The sequence below is a fragment of the Furipterus horrens genome, unplaced genomic scaffold (genome assembly GCF_987537825.1).
Source record: "Furipterus horrens unplaced genomic scaffold, mFurHor1.1.pri manual_scaffold_1, whole genome shotgun sequence".
NCBI lineage: Eukaryota > Metazoa > Chordata > Mammalia > Chiroptera > Furipteridae > Furipterus > Furipterus horrens.
In genome coordinates, this window is record NW_028327171.1 from 150,837,854 (window position 1) to 150,851,537 (window position 13,684).

The window sequence follows — 13,684 nt, forward strand, 5'->3', positions numbered from 1 at the left end:
CTCTACACATCTATTAGAATGACTAAAATGAAAAAGGACCATGTTAGTGAGGATGTAAAAGAACTGAATATACTATAAAGGTGGAAATGTAAAATGGTACCATATAACACTGCAAAACAGTTTTACTGTTTTTCAGGCTACTCGTTTGTATTTTACCTAAGGGAAAGAAAAGCATATGTGCATAAAAAGAGATGTACACTAATATCCATAGTATTTTTTAAAATATTTATTTATTTTTAGACAGAGAGTAAGGGAGAGCTATAAAGGAGAGAAACATCAATGTAAAAGAGAAACATTGATTGGTTGCCTCTTGCTTGCGCCCTGACCGGGGACTGAACCCATAACCTAGGCATGCACCATGACTGGGAATGAACCTATGATCTTGTCCTATGCAGAAGGATGCCCAATCAACTGAGCCACACTGGCTAGGACCATAGCAGTTTTATTTGCAACAGCCAGAAGCCAGAAACAATCTAAATGTTCATCAAATGGTGAACAGATAAATTATGGTTTGTCAGTTCATGGAATACTGCTTACTGCTCAAAAATCGAAGGAATTGTTGATATACCCTGTAAGCCTATGAATTAAAAAATAATTACAATGAATGAAACAAGACAAACAAAAGAATTAAATAATATATGAGTCAATTTATATAAAATTTTAATCAAAGCAAACTAAGTGACACCAAACAGATAAATTGTTTATGGAGAGCAGATTGTGATGGGAGATTAGAGCTGGAAAGAGGGATTACAGGGGTCATGTGAAGATTTGGGAATAATGTATATAGTTATTATATTGATTATGGTGATAGTCTCCCAGGTTTCACATAAGTCAAAACTTATCAGATGGTACTATTTAAATACATGAAGTTTTATGTATGTTAATTATACTTCAATAAAGTTGTTAAAATATTAAAGCATGTACACGGCAAAGAGACACACACTGCAGGCATCCTACGAAGAGCAACAAATGAAGGGAAAATGCAGTTGATGGTATCAGTAACTGCAGACGTATATACTTAGTCCAGATCATCAGTATGTCTTAACCTATTTACTTTTAATTTTTAAAAATATTTTATTTATTTATTTTTAGAGAGAAGGGACGGGAGTGAGAAAGAGAGGGAGAAAAACATCCATCAGTTGCCTCTTGTATGCCCCCAACCCTCCTACCTGGCTCCTGACCCAGCACTTGCCCTGACAGGGAATCAAACATGTGAACTTTTTGTTTGCAAGACAATACCCAACCCACTGAGCCCCAGTAGTCAGGACCTTAGCCTATTTACTTCTAAATGTCCTACTGATTTAATTTTAACAATCGATTTCTCAAGACGACTGTGTGGAAATGAGAATACTTATTGAAGTTTTTAATAAACTATACTGTACTGTGGAAATAATTAGTTTTATTATGATCATTACCCTTCAAGATTAGAGACTGTTTTGTCAATAGCCAATAATTGAATTGACAGGATGGAATTTACTTTAAATGATTCAATTTTCTTTGTCTTTAAAATCACAATAAAAACAGCAATATATTTATTTGAAAGATATAAACAAGTGAAATGTCCTATGATGTGAAATCCATTTGTTTCCAAATTGCACAAGCAATGAAGTGAGAAAGAAATGGGAGCTGACATAATAAATAATGGAAAAATGAAAGGCAGACATTTTTATTGAATAGAATAGTATGGTACATGAGGCAAAAAAAGTATGTAGACTCTTGGAGATAGTAGTATCCAGGTTTTTGGAAGCAGTAAAAGAAGTAAAGAATTTTCTTGAAATGTCCACAAAATTTGAAATCTGACAAGTTGAAAATGTCAATCCTAATAATTTGTTAGACAAATAAATTTAGTCAAAAGTCTAGTTATTTCTTTTAAAACTGTGCCTTTTAAAAAAAATTTAATTCATGAAACTCTGAGCATAATGAATTACCTATATTGAAAACTTGACATTTTTTGTTTTATTTGGTTGGTCATAAAAATCAGACTTTGACAGAAAAATTACAGTTAAGTGAGTTTAATCTAAGTTCATGTTATCCACGATTTTGTTGGAAATGGTTTTGTCCAAGAGATTATAAACTGACATCGTGTTCATATATAGCCTCCATAAAGAATATAAACTGATATTAATGAAACTGTGTGGCACATTTCTCTCTGATTACCTGTTTGGTGGAGGATAAACCTAACCACGTTGCAAATGGCTTCAATTTTTCATTTCTGAGCTTACAATTAGATATTCTGGCATCCAGGCCACCGCTCTACCTTAATCCATTGCTTAAACATATCTTATTCAATCTCTTTACTCTTTGTTTAATTGAAATCACACAAAAAATATATCTCTACATAACAGATAGCTGAGATGTTTCTAAAGACTGTGTTACATGTGTTATATATATCTTAAATCACTGGGCCAGTGGGAGCCATATAATCACATTTAAGTATGGTGTCTATAGGAAACTGTGCTTTTTAAAAAATGTGTTAGAAGTTTATTTTGAATGTTAACTACAAATAAATACCTGATTTTATATGTTCCTTTAGAAAAATACAAGTGAACAACAGGGAAATTAGGCATTAATCAAACTTTATGAGAATGTTAGCAAACCTTAGAACAACCTGTTTTGCTTTAAAAATTATAACAGTCTAAGGCTTGATAATTTTTACTACCCTATCTCTTAATTAAAACTTTCTGGTTCACAAAACCAGAATATGAGAATAGACTTGTCAAATAGTCATTGATGTAATGCTTCACCGTACAAGCACACGACACAGAGACATTAGAACTTGTTATTAATCTCTGGTTCTCTTTTAAAGTTACTTATCTCCTAAATTTATTTTTTAAGAAGAAATACATTTCTTGGGTTGACAATATCATTCATAATTTACTGCTTTCTTGAATCAATAACATTCACTGCTTTTTTTCATGACCTCACAGCCTTATCATATGAGTGTTTCTCTATAGAATGTAAACACATGGAATATTTATTAGCCTGCAAATATACTCATCTAATGTCTAACCTATACTGTTTATACTTTATCTATCTATCTATCTATCTATCTATCTATCTATCTATCTATCTTTCTTTCTTTCTATCTATCATTTATCTGTCTATCTAAATTTTTGTGTATGTGAGTGTGAATAGTATTTATGAAGATTTAGAATTTAAATCTAATAATACTGCAAAGGATGTAATGTAACTACACACACACACACACACACACACACACACATATATATATATAAATGGATTTAAAAAGGTTACTGCATACTGCATCAGTGGTCTCTATTGCAAGTAAGTGCAGAGTGATACTCACTCGACATCCTAAAGGAGTTGTGACTCATATAATTAAGAGAATTAAGGAATTAAAAAACCCTGAAGGATGGATAGAAATCAAATGCATAAAAAGGAAGAAATTGAATGAAAATGACATACAGTAATGTGTAAAATATAAATTTTCATTTCCCCTAACATATAAAGCAGATGTAGATATTTTTACAATAATTATTCAGAAATATACATTAGAAATACATTTTATTGGGAGATTACTCTAAGCTTTTGTTCTGCTTCTTGAATTAAACCATTGAATGGAAATAAAAGTATATAAAAGAGGAACTTTATTTCTGAACTATGATAAAAACATTTTTTAACAAATGCAGGCTCTTTAACAAACACAGGCACACTATATTTCAAACATTCTATGCAGAATTTCTTTGTTCATAGCAACAAGTCAGGTATACTTGTTTTATTTTTGTTTTGTTTTGTTTTGTTTAGTGAATTTTAATACATTTAGAAACCAAGAATCAATAATAGAGATAAATATCTGAAATGTCACCATTGGGAAACACCGTCTAATTCTCTGACTATTTTCTGATTTTTCTCTGTTAATTTACACAGGTACTCAATACACACCTGCATTAACCTTAAAAATCTTTATGATCCTAAATATATAGGACCGCAATTTAATTTTTTGAATTTGTGACAATAAAAAGAACTACATCACAATTTCTGGCCAAAATGGAAGCATAGGTAGACATGTTGAGTCTCCCTCCACAACTAAGAAGGAATAAACTACCCTCAAACTGGAGACAACCAGAAGTTCCAGAAAATCAAGCTTCATGGAAGTCCAACAGACAAAGATATAAAAAAGAAATACTCATCCAGACAGGTAAAAGGGACGGAACTGGGGCAGAGAGGACATGGTATGGAGGCAGCAGCGGTGGAGGCAGTGACAGTGGCTGTGGCCTGCCAGCAGGGAGCACAGTCACAAATTTTAAAAAGTAGGGAGGGACACCTGGTGAGTGCCCTTAGCACCAGACTAGACCACGCAGCTCATCGTTCCAGCACCAGTGAAAATAAAGCCTCATTTCTTCTGACTATGAAAACCAGTGGGGATTGGGGCAGAGGAGGAAACTGCTGGTCTCTCAGCAGAGTGCATTTGTTTAGAGGGTCCCCACAGTCCTAGAACATCCACAGACCTACCCACTCTGGGAACCACTACCAGAACCACAGCTAGAGAGGCACCAGTCTCATATGGGAAGTGGGAGGAGTGCCTGGAAAAGGGGCAAGTGTTAAGCAAGTGGCATTGTGCTATCTCAGACCCTTCTCTAACATATAATACCACAATATGTTGAAACAGGTTGCCCTGTACTGATGAATACCTAAAGCTCTGTCCTATACAACATAACAGGTGCAACAGCTCTACCAAAGACACAGGCAAACACAGCAAGTGGTCAAGTAGAGGAAACAGAGAAATATAGTCCAAAAGAGGGAATGGATCAAGGTTCCAGTGGGAGAACTAAGTGATGAGGAGATAGCCAACTTAACAGATGAAGATATAGCCAACCTAGCAGATGAAGAGTTGAAAACACTGGTGCTAAAGATGCTCACAGACTTGACAGATATGCTTGAGTACTGCAAATGCAAAAGGGAAGAAGTGAAGGCTAAGCTAACTGAAGCAAAGGAAAATACACATGAAATCAATTGTGGAGGGAAGGAAACCAGGGTTCAAATCAATTATTTGGAACATAAGGAAGAAATAAACAGTCAATCAGTACAGAATGAAGAAACAAGAATTGAAAAAATGAGGAGAGACTTAGGAACTTCTGGGACAACTCTAAGTGTGCCAGCATACAAATTATAGGGGTGCCAGAAGGAGAAGAGGAAGAGCAAGAAATCAAAAACTTATGTGAAAAAATAATGAATGAAAACTTTCCTAATTTGGTGAAGGACATAGACATACAAGTCCAGAAAACACAGAGAACCCCAAACAAGCTAGATAGACCCAAAGAGGACCACACCAAGACACATCATAATTAAAATGCCAAAGACTAAAGATAAAGAGAGAATCTTATAAAAAGCAGCAAGAGAAAAACAGAGTTACCTACAAAGGGGTTCCTATAAGACTCAGCTGATTTCTCTAAAGAAACTTTACAGGCAAAAAGAGACTGGCAAGAAGTATTCAATGTGATGAAAAGCAAGGACCTACAACCAAAATTACTCTACCCAGCAAAGCTATCATTTAGAATGGAAGGGCAGATCAAGCGCCTCCCAAACAAGGTAAAGCTAAAGGAGTCATCATCACCAAACCCTTATTATATGAAATGTTAAAGGGACTTATTTAAGAAAAAAGAAGATCAAAACTATGAACATTAAAATGACAACAAACTCACAACTATCAACTACAGAATCTAAAATATAAAAACAAAAAACAAACAAACAAAAAAGTAAGCAAACAACCAGAAGAGGAACAGAATCATACATATGGGGATCATTTGGAGGGTTATCAGCTGGGAGAAGGAAGAGGGAGGAATGGGAAGTGGTGCAGGGATTAAGAAGCATAACTGGTTGGTACAAAATAGACAGGGAGAAGTTAAGAATAATATAGGAAAGGGTGAAGACATAGAATTTATATGCACGACCCATGGACATGAACTAAGGGGGTTGGGATTGCTGGAGGGAAGGGTGGTATTGGATGGAGGGGAGCAAAAGGAACAGAAATTGGGGCAACTGTAACAGCATCAGCAATAAAATGTACTTTAAAAAAAGAGCTACATGAAAAAATTAAATGTGTCCAGAATTATTGTACAGATAATATGACTACTTCTGTCATGGCCAAATTTTACTAAAACATAAGCAATAAAATGTATTTTTTAAAAAGAGCTACATGAAAAAATTAAATATGTCCAGAATTATTGTACAGAAAATATCACAACTTCTCTCATGGCCAAATTTTACTAAATCCTCCCATTAAGGGTACTTAATTATACAAAATAGCACTGAGAATTAAGACAATTATCCTGCTCATTTCCATTTGAAAAGTGCCTAAAATATCCTGATTAAATTTTAACTATATTTTGTAGCTAAAGATGTGGTGCCTTGCATTGACTTTAAACTGTTTATTTTATAAATTAAATTTTCATTTTTTTCTTTATGAAAATAGAAAGTTAAATAACTCCCAAAAATATTTCTAGTTTTGAAACTTTAAGAATCATTGTATGCACTTTCACTAAATGAGATAAAGCTGCTATTAAATTTAAATACAATTTTCAAAAAGTGAATTAAAATAATTTACTAATTAATTTTAAAATATTTGTTAGTAATTGGATATAAGGAGGTAGACAGTAGTCGAAGGTAGATGACAATTTCTGATCTCATAATCTCATGTTATTGGGAAATGATAGACAATAAATGAGTAACCAGGAGAATTAGTCTTTTAATTTCAGATAAAGATAAGTGCTTTGAGGAGTATAAATTGAGAGGTGGAGCACTACACTGCATCAAAGTGGTCAGGGAAGATCTCAGAGTGTTTTATCCTAGGTCAAACTGATGTAGAATCCAGCTGTGCTAGGTTTTGTAGGGGAAACATTCAAGATAGAGCATCATGCAAGATAACTGCAAAAAGCCTTGGGCAGCTATGAAATGATGAGCTGAATTCTCATTCCAAGTCTATAGGATCACAAATATCCTAAAGCTATTGGAGAAGAAAATCATTCTTATTCAAGGGCTAAAATATAAATCATTCTGTAAGACAATATTTGGTTGATTGATTTATTCAGTGAATAATTAATATGCACCTACTATATACCAAACACTGCAACAAACTATAGAGATGTAATAAAATGAATAAAAAATGAAAGAAAAATGAGTAAAACAGGCCAGTCGATGCTCTCTAGGAGTTTATGAGGCTTTACATTTGAATAGCACTTCATAGAATATTTTACACATATTATCATAATAGACCTTGACATTTCTCCCCCCATAAATTTGTTCTTTATCTTTAATGCATTCTGGAATGTTTGCATTATATTTCAGATTACCTCTGTTTAGCAGCCACGTATAAGTATCCCCTCATTTTAACCATTAAGCAATATAAATATTTACCTATCTAGACCAGCACTAGACATTGTGAATGATATATATCAGTCTGGAGAGTGAAATATGGTTTAGGTATCACTTGAAGGTGCAGATAAAAAGTGCATTACATTCAAAGGGGGAAAGATTTCTGTGCTCTAGGATAGTCAGGGAAGAATTTACAAATTAAAAACTCAAGGGTTTTATGAACAGCAGAAGAACAGAGGCTAGAAATAGGTGAGCTCTCAATTTACAATGTATACACCCATGGTTCTCCTTCATGCTTTGAGCCATACCTAAGTTCAGGCTGGGATATCCAATTCCCCTCCTCCTCATTTTATTTTGTCTTTTGAAAATTATGTGAATGAAGTATTACTAAACCATTAAATATGTGTTTTACTGAAGTAGGATTCAAATGACAGAGTTAATGAATTATCCATTAAAAACTCAAGACATTGAACCTGTTATTTTTTATACCTATATTTGACACCTTAAAGATTTCTAGGACAAAATTACAGAAAAGTTGTTTCTATATATGTGCATTCAGTTAGGAAACATCATGCACCTTGCTAGCCAAAATTAATGCATTCAAAATCAAATTCATATACTTTTTGCTGAAGAGCAAAATTTAAATCTTTATGGTAACTGCTGAAATAAATGTGCATCATCTTAAGCTATGATTATACTGTCACACTTAGTGATGTCTATCTTGAGTACATGACTACCAATCATTTCATTGTTGTTGTAGTCACCCAGAAATGTAGTTAAAAAAGGAAACCAATTATGAGTTTTATTTAAATAAGGTTGAATGATTTCAGCAATAACAGATTTGAGGTACTAAGAGTGATCCTTTTGAGGGTGTGAGATAATGTTAAGGAAAGATTTCTCCATTTGTTAAGGATTGAACATTCAGCACCAATAACACTGAGTTTTAAATACCATTGAAAAGGTAGTTGTAGATTTTTCAATAGATTTCTTAAATTATTCTTAAAAAATAAATCCAACTTAACTGTTTTCACTACACATGCAAATATTCAAACTTGATCAATTACAAATTACTAAAACTAGCCACTGGTTTATACTCTAAATATACTAAAATTGAAATAAAAATTTTGGTGTAGAACTATTAGCGCTTATCTATTGCCACCATTGTCAAAGACTTGACTACATTTTTCTACCCATTTCATTACTTCATTGTTCTGCAGTGTACAGTCTGTCTTGCAATTTTTTTCTATTTTAATTGGTTAATTAAAATTTTTCTTTATATTTTTAAATTTTGTATTTCTATTGGTTAACCAACTTTAAATTCTATATTTTTAACAGGTCAAATAAAAGTAGCTGGGTTTGAGCAATCATAACTTCTGGAATTCCTAAATTAAGATCAGAATCTATAAATAAACAACAGATCAAGGGCAAAATGTTCCCCACTAATTTTATGATGATATATTTGAATATTAATTAGACCTAATGAAAGCCTCATGCTCTTCCATTATTTCTCTGGCCCTGTAAAAGAAAACCTCAGGAAATAGAAACTTTCTTTTCTGGGGTTTTCTGGGGAACAGAACGGGAACTTGTATCTTTAAGGTCATGGAAAGTTAAATATGTACCTGAAGAAGTCAGAAATGTGTTGCAGAGTCAAGGCAAAGTATAAGGAAGGTGACAAATTTGATAGTTAGCTTTCTGGGATTTATAATTAAATTATCATATGAGAATGGATGAGTTTGCCAAGAAAGAAAATAGGAAGCGCAGAATAGCAAGGCATGTCCTTAGGCAGCACCTACATTTAGGGGTGGGAGAAAAGACAGAAAGTGAATGCTAAGTCAAAGCTATCAGGGAAAAACAAATATATATCACAAAAACTTAGAAATTCATGATGATTGTCTACAGTGTAAAATGCTTCAAAGAAGTGAGAAAGTAAGAATAATAAAAGCTAAAAAGCTTTGTGAGCAGTTTCAGATGATAGAATTAAGATATTAGAATGTAAGATATGAGAAAATTGGATTGTGAAGATTTTTAGAGGAAATTGTAAAGTTCCCCAGCAAATAAGAAAAAATAAAGCACATAGTAACAAAGGGGTAAACATGACTAGAGTAATTATATTCTTTATTCTTTTATTTTATCATAGGGGATACAATAAAATATAAAATGATAGGAAGGAAACAAAAACCTAGGTAATATTGAAAAAGAAAGAAGAAGGACAATCAATGAGGTAAATACCTGCAGGTGTTGGAAGAATATTATAGAGATAATAAAGTACAATTATTCAACATTTTTTAGTTTACAATGCAGTTTTAGGCTTATTATTTCATTATGTCTTTACCAGCACACTGCAAATGGGTTGTTATTGTCTTAATCAATAACTAATGGTTTTGAGTTTCAAAGAAACTAAGTGATGTGGATAGAAATTGGCAGGACTGAACATCAAACCCACGTCCTCTGTTCTGAGCCTACTAGTCCTCTATTCTGAGCTTAAGATCCCAAAGACAGGGTTTAACTTTGGAAAGGAGAGTTAATACTCTTTCCTAAAATGAAAAGAAGAAACTAAGGCATTATGAGATGGTTCAAGGAGGGAATGAATAAAAAGTCAGGTCAGTTGTTCTTGAACTCAGGAAAAGTAAAAAGCAAAAGATGATCTGCATAGAGGCTGGGATTGATAAAAGGAGAAAGTTTGGGATTAAACGTAGCTTCTTTAGCAAGCATTTGAAAGAGCATTTGATGTTCTCTATAAGCAACGTTTAAATGTCACAAAAATGACATCTTGCAATCAATAAATTGATTACCACAGATTTATTTTTTTTTTAAATCTAAAACTGTCAAAGTAGAGGATTACTTTCCCTCAAAGTGGATTTTGTTGTTATTTATAATGAGTGCTTGATGTGACACTAATATAAATATTTTTATATGTTTCACATTTATCTCACTAAGTATTTTACAATACACAAAAAATATGCCTGTACGATAATTTTTGGAAGGGAATCGTAGTTTCCTATTGATGGCACTAGAGTTTTATATGTGCTCCTTAGGGAAAGTATTTATCTGAAGCAAAACTAATAGCTTCCTAAAAAATATATTGACAACAAGCAAAATATCTCTGGCTGATTGAAAAATGGAAAAGAAAACTGTCTGCAAGGATTATGACTGGGGTGAATATCTCTTAAAATAGTCCTTTTCTTGTAGGCATGAGGCTACTCTTCAACTGTTGAATGCAAACTCATGACTGGACTTTAATAGGTTCAGATCTCATACTCACAAATGGACTGGCCTGTGAGCTACTTAAATGCAGAGGCCCATGTTTTGTCATTCTTTCACTAGGTCCTGGAGCCCAGCATGGTGCTTGACACAAAGTCAATGGCAATATATATTTGTTGAATAGATCCTGGCCAAGGCCTAAGGGAAAATGCTGGAGAGGGGAGGGGTTATTCCCTCTCCTTAAATTTATCAGTCTGACCTTTGAAAAGCATTTGACCACTTTACAAGTTACACAGGACATTTTGATTTCAAGGAAAATGCTATGGCTGCAGTCAGTTGAGGTGGACAGTTTACAAATAGACAAACTGAGTAACTGAATGATAACCGAGTTACCAGTTTTTCTTCCCCTACCCAATCCAAGTTCTTTTTAAGTAGCTCTGGCAATCAGAAAAGAACAGGAGATGTTGTCACATGCTGCAGCTGGGTGCCCAGGTGGTCTACTTATATTCAAATGGGACTGTTCTGGCATGAATTCTAGGGCAGCATTACACAGCTGTCATATGCTCTGTGGCCAGAAGCAGCAGATATTACTAATAACTGACAGGCAGCCCAATCATCAGACGCGGGAGGAAGCAAATGTAAAATACAAAATATATGACCCAGATATTGTTTTGTAAGTCATAGATCTTTTTATTCCATTTTTCACCTAAAAATTTTTTTTTTTACCTATATACAATTCTTTCTCAGTTGAGGTTTATTTGTAGGATTAACTAGATAGTGAGGAAAACGCAAATTTCAAAGATTCTACCTTGGTCTTGGTTCATATCTCTCTTAAATGCACTGAAAATACTCCCAAAACCTCCAGTATTTATCACACTTTAAGATTATTTATTGTTGAAATGTGGAAAATATGACTAAAAGTATTTCTTGTGTTTTTTAATAAGTGATCTGCTTGAGACAATGTATGCTAATAAAAAAGTACATTTTTGTAAATATGAAAATCTAGTCACTAGTTTTCTAAGCAAAACCACCTTATATTATTTAGGATTTTCAATATTTGGTAGACAGCTTCTTCATTTCTTGTCTGCTATATTCATACATGTCATTTTAGCAGAGTATGGAAGATTTGCCATAATGCAAGTAGGACTGTGTGTTGCTCTCTTATCTAAAGTGGAATTGGGGATTTCTACAATATCAGTAGTCCTAATAACATGTAGAATGATGACAGGTAACAAATGTCCAAATGGCAGGAAATTCAGTGCACATAATGAATTGTAATACTGAGATGCGAAAGCTCCAAAATGAAGAAATTGTTGACAGACAAAATGTGACAGTAGATGCACATGTTGCATATATATGTCGGAGGTATCTCCACTATGCATTTATTTTAACAGCTGGGAATGGGTGTTTGTGTTTGAGAAGACTGGGAACTGAGGTTAAAAAGACTGCATCTGTGACCACAACACTTCACTATACCTGTGACACACGCTGGTTCATACACATGCTGTCTCAGTTCCACTTCCACACAGTTCCTCCAATTCAAGCCTCCCCCAGCATAAGCACACCTTTCCTTGTTTCTGCTCTACTTTGTTTTCCTCTCTTTTCCTTGCACTCTCCTCAACCTGCAGCTCCAAAAGTCACTTGCCGATTGTTTGGCAAAGGAGAAAGCAGACTAAGTCGGAAGACTTCCCTTAAAGAAATTATTTCAGGATTAATATTTGAAATCTTTTATAAAATGAGTAGGTATTAAAGGGTTCATTTTGAATTTGGAGCTTGCAGGAGACTTATTTCTAAGTTGAGGTGGGAAGTACTTTCTTTTAGAAAGTACTTTGTAACTGGACCTTTTAGAAGCAAATTAATGGGATACATGAATTGAAAAATATTCAAATCAGAATTGCCTGCATTTAATATCAATGTTAAAATAAAATATTCAAATTACTCTAATATTTGTCAATTTCTTGAAAAACTATCTTGTGGACAAAAGTTCTGTGTTTGTGTGTGTGTGTGTTTTATAACATTTGTGACCTTTTTAAAATAGGGAAGAAAAAATATTGATTGCCTTATAACAAGTTTTTTGTTTTTTTGTAACATTTGTGACCTTTCTAAAACAGGGGGAAAAACACATCGATTGCCTCATAATAAGTTTTACAATGTTATCTCTCATAGTTTCTCTGTTCAGAGAATGGTATTTGTGCCATGTCCTTCTAATATAACTAACACAGTCAGCTTCCCAGAGTAGGAAAATATTGATTGAAGTTTTGGATGCATATATCTTTTTGAGGTAGGTTGCTGGTTCATAAGGTAGTTCTATTTTTAATTTTTTAACAAACCTCCATATCACTTTCCATAGTGTCTGCACCAATCTGTATTCCCACCAAGAGTGCATGAAGGTTCTCTTTTCTCCCCATCCTCGCCAGTACTTGTTTGTTGATTTATTGTTGACAGCCATTCTGACAGATGTGGGGTGATATCTCATTATGGTTTAATTTGCATTTCTCTAGTTATTAGAGTGACATTTAGTATCTTCCATATGTCTATTGGCCATCTGTATGTTCTCTTTGGCGAGGTATCCATTTAGGTCCTTTGCCTATTTTTTATTTACTTTTTGCATTTTTAAATTCTTGTTTATTCTATTACAGTTGTCCCAATCTCCCCCCCACCCTTTTGCCTTCCCCTGTTCAGCCCAACTTCCACTCCCACAGTCTGTCACCACACAGTTGTCCATATCCATGGGTCATTCATACATGTTCTTTGACTAGTCTCTTCCCCTTCTTCCTACCATTCCCCCCACCCCTTTCCTCTGGCAGCTATCAGTCTGTTCCTTATTTCCATGTCTCTGGTTCTGTTTTTCTCATTAGTTTATTTTGTTCATTAGATTCTTCTAATGAGATCATATGGTATTTGTCTTTCTCTGATTGACTTATTTCACTTAGCATAATAGTCTCAAGTTCCATCCATGCTGTTGTAAAGGATAGGAATTCCTTCTTTTTTTTTTTTTTTTTTGCTGTGTATGCCATTGTGTAAATGTACCACAGTTTTTTGATCCACTCATTCACTGATGGGCACTTAAGCTATTTTCAACACTTGGCTATTGTAAATAACACTGCTATGAACATATGGGTGGATAAGTTGGTTTAAATTAGTTTTCCAG

General features: G+C 33.9%; 1 protein-coding gene across 2 annotated transcripts in view; it reads left to right on the forward strand.

Annotated features, from left to right (window-relative positions):
- GALNT13 (polypeptide N-acetylgalactosaminyltransferase 13) overlaps positions 1–13,684 on the forward strand; it is a 514,019-nt gene that overhangs the window by 329,905 nt on the left and 170,430 nt on the right. The window lies entirely within an intron of this gene.